The sequence below is a fragment of the Anneissia japonica genome, unplaced genomic scaffold, assembly GCF_011630105.1.
Source record: "Anneissia japonica isolate Jap-2015-1 unplaced genomic scaffold, ASM1163010v1 scaffold287778_len1315358_cov176, whole genome shotgun sequence".
NCBI classification, from domain to species: domain Eukaryota; kingdom Metazoa; phylum Echinodermata; class Crinoidea; order Comatulida; family Comatulidae; genus Anneissia; species Anneissia japonica.
In genome coordinates, this window is record NW_022702824.1 from 1,309,240 (window position 1) to 1,313,911 (window position 4,672).

General features: G+C 28.4%; 1 protein-coding gene across 1 annotated transcript in view; it reads right to left on the reverse strand.

Annotated features, from left to right (window-relative positions):
• Positions 1–4,672, reverse strand: part of LOC117104074 (homeobox protein engrailed-1-B-like) — a 23,235-nt gene that overhangs the window by 14,146 nt on the left and 4,417 nt on the right. The gene's annotated exons all lie outside the window — the stretch shown is intronic.

A 4,672-nucleotide genomic window follows, 5' to 3' on the forward strand; every position in this document is an offset into this window, starting at 1 on the left:
ATATATAATCAAACATTTTAAGTATAAGTATATTATGCAGGCCACCTTATTGCTATATTGGTTTCAGACCGGGATGAATAAACAATGAATTACAAACGCTTAAACAAATCTTGTTATTAGTACAGTTTTAACCATTTCCTTTTTGGATGAAATGTTCTCGTGTATAGCATTCATATCGAATCATATTTGGTATAAGACCACAACTTTACCTGTAGAGGAAGTAGAGCAATAGCATTAAGTGCTGTACTTAAGGCCTGATTATGTAGGCCAATGCCTCGCACAAACTAGGTAAGGTGCTTGTTTATTTACTTTTATTTTGATTAAAATACTTCTCAGGCAAGTAGACACAAAATACAGTTGTAACTCTAAAGAAAACAGCTCTGGTGCTGTAATCTTACTGTTTGATCGTCTGCAACGGTTAACTCTCGTCTGCTCAACTGGTCAACACGAGGCAGCTTGTGCACACGCCGTCTACCCCTCGGCGGGAATTGACATCTACATTAATGCTGAAATGCCACCAGACAAATACTTTGTTGAAATTGTTTAAAGAAGTAGCATAACAAATCAAAACATCTAAAACTCTACTAGCCTGCACCACAAGAAGCTGCAACCACACAGCATAGAGATCTCATCCCTTCTTAGTACCCTATTTGGAGATGAAAACTTACCATAAAATAGAAAAGAAACTAAATGTTTTATTTTAATACAGCATTTTTTTTTGTTAAATTTGAATACCTTTTTTTAGCACAACAAAGCTGCATTATTATAAACGAAAACAGATTCAAATTTCTTAATGGGCATATAATATATAGTAGGCTTTCTTAAATAGGAGTATGCAAGTAAACTTCAACTTGAAAATTATCGGTGATGACAATTTTAAATATGCAATGGTCTAGTGTTCCAGGTCGTTGGAACACCACAGCGGAACGCTTTGAAGAAAGGAAACAACCTATTGAGTGTAGATTGTTAGTAATTGCCAAGACAAATCCAAGATTTATTCGTCGTTGGTAAGCGCACTCGAATCGCAACCTTAAATTTTAAGCTCATTTGAAAATAAGCAATCTGATCTTAGAAGTTATGTGTAAAAACTTCTATAAATAAAATGTCGTAAATAAATGATTAAACCTTTAAATAAATAATTGATAATACTTATTTTGTAGTGTCTTAGAAAATCATTGTACAGTTTTCTAAAGAACTCAAGAATCTCCAATATTATTTGATTTTAGCAGATTTGTGTTTTGATTATATAAGTGATGATTTTAATAATAATAATAATTATTATTATTGTAATACTAAAAATATTATGGTATTTAAATATGTATTCTATGTTAGATTTTTCGTAATTAACCTAAAAAATGAATGAAAAAATAGTTAAGAAGAATACAAAAATACCATAATAGTGTTAGTATACTGTTATTTATAATATTATTATATTAGTCATTAACACTATTGTTTTCATTATCATTATCAATATCGTTGTTCATTGACTGATATTTGTTTTTATTGAAAACTTCAGCATTTCTTAAGCTTATCATATATTTCCTATATACAGTACATACTTTGTCTACATTCTACCAATTCAAATGAATTTAGACTCTCGTGTGACTACACAGCAATACAAATAAAAAACAAAAAAACAACAACAACAACGACAAAAAACACACATCTACTAAAGGAACAATTAACAAATATATAATTGGCAACATGCATTAAATTCACACTAAAGAGCACAACTACCGACCTAGTCAAACTTTTTGCTTCTCTGTGATTTTGTACAAAAAATATGAATATATATCTGAAAATAATATTAAAAAACCTATATATTATTATTATAATGTTAACTCAAATATAATAATAAATAAATATAAGGAAAAAAAAACCGAAGGAAATTTTATATTTTCTGAAAGCGGCGTCGTTCGATTCTTTTCTGTTTTTCAAACACAAACCACATCTGATGCACCGATAGTAGCCAATGAGATATGTTCATCTTCGATAATTATATTTTCAATCAATACTAACTTATTACATATTTCTCAGGGGATATCATGATATTCAAATTATCAATTTGGATGAGTTTACTTTTCATCGCCAGCAAAATGGAGAGATCTGCATGAACATACGGCTATAAAAACGTTCATATTTATGACATCTAATAAATCAACGTGAGATTTATTATTCAGGTGGGGTGTAGCAACTACATGCCTTTGAATATTTTCAGAAGCGTTTTATTATATTTAGCTCATTATGAGTGCATCAAATGCATAGCATGGTTTACACTAATAATTACTGTTTAGCTATATTATGTGCATATGATAGTCAAAGAACATAAATATATTATATAGGTATATATATATATATTTATACTCCAGATATTGATATGATATTAGGTAACATAATTATATTATAACTATTATATATATTATGATACATCTGTAATATAAGTCTATATTAGAATTCTTACAGTGTTATTTAACGCTTAAAAGGTTGATATGATACAAATATGTATATATACATATTTGATATATACATATACATATACATATATATATATATACATATATATATATATATATACATTTATATAGGGCCTATATATATATATATATATATAATAATTGTTTTCTTTACTATTATTATTATTATTATTATTATTATTATTGTTATTTTAACGATATGTTACAATCGCGAACGAAAGATAATATCACTTTCGTAATGGGACGTGTATAAAACATGAAGACCGACAGTATGCCAGTAATTTTAGTTTTATAAATGATAATATTTGATAGGCCTATAGCTATATTTGAATTAAATACTGAATAATAATTGCGATTTATGTATTAATCTCGCAAACAGACTTAGTAAGCATTTAAAATTATTCACTATATATATATATATAGTATATATATATATAAGTATATATATATAGTATATATATATGTATATATATATATACGAAACAATAGGTCTCAATTGTTAATGTATTGTAAATAATTAATTATGTTTATAAAAACGAATATTTGCCGAAAATTAAAAAGAAAATTAAGTCAACCATAATTATACTCAAAATATCGAAATAAAACTGGTAAAATTTGTCAAAGGTTATGTATTTAAAATTATTCATACATTTTAATTATAAATGAGATTGGTATACTTGAGGCCTACGTGTTAGTTAGTATCACGTACGGTAATGTTTCTAGCTACTTTCGTGATTATACAATATCTGAATATATAATATGCTGAATACTCCTACGGATTGAATATTTTTGGTATAATTAGTAGTAACAATACTACTATTAATATCTTTATTATGTGATTAATATTATTACTATTTTCGTACATACTAGTATTATTGTTATTATCATCATCATCTCTAAAATTATCGTCATGTGAAACATAATGGTCCTATTTATTGTTGGCATCGCTTTTAAACAGTACGTGACATCGATAATTCATCGACATTGAGTATATATTTTGCGAATGTTATTTCGATTAACTATATCAAAATCATATTCATAATAAACCTACGATATTCCAATCTTTTCCGATCGCCTCTGTTGATCTCTCTTGGATGCAGGAGGCCATCTATATTGTTGTTTTACCTAGGCCTCTATGTGGTTGTGATTTTGGCCGAGAATCGAATTGTAGTTTAATTCGTTTTTTATTTATCAACTTAATGGCGTAATTGTCGCAGATAGACGGCTAAAATAACTCAGCAACCAAATTAAAACTCTCTGCTATTTATTTATAACCCATTTTTTTACACCGGCTGCCTTGGTGTGTAAAAAAACGACTTGGTCTCATCATGGTCTACATCTACTCTTATTGTATGAAGTAACAGTATGGACGAACTAAGTAGGCCTATATTGGACATTGAGTATTGAAGTAAGCATAGCAACATGGAACGCATTAGTGGAATTATGTATTCAATTTCATGTGCAAGTGGTAATACTATGATGAAAGACTAGAGGTTGTTGAATTTTTTTTTTGTTGGTTCTTGTTCTGGTTCACTTTTTGTTCTTTACAATTCAGTTTCTGCTTAAGCCGTGTCTCAACCGACATCCAGACATTTATTTCATTAAGCATATCTATTTTAGGATAGTTTTTTTTATTAGGCTTATGTTATAGCTTGTAACATTGTTATTTATTTCTTGAGAGAAAAGAATAATGTAAATGAGTACAGTACATGGAACACAAGTCATTGCCTAATAGCAATAAGTCTTCAGGACTAAAATCATAGTTGACGAAGGCCTACTAGGGTTATGATTGATAATTATGCTCTGAACACGAGGTTGGTTCGTATCCCGCCGAGGTAAGATGCAAGAAAACACATGTACGAACGTCATATATCCAGTATGTACATCACAGCAAACTTTAAATTACGATTTAGCATATTCCCAGCCATAATAAAAGTTAATTATATAAACAGAAGATGGAGGTACGAGAAAGTCACAAACTATCATAATTATAAATCGCACTACTGGAGTTTTTTTAACACAGTTTTGTTAGTTGTTTTTAATGTTCCGTACCATTTTTTAAAATTAGAATTAACAATAGAAAGAAAACAGTAAAACTATAATGTTATCTATCTTTGTGTCAATTTTGTATAAAATCGTCGTTACATGTGCATACGCCTATATATATACATATATATACATATATATATATATATATA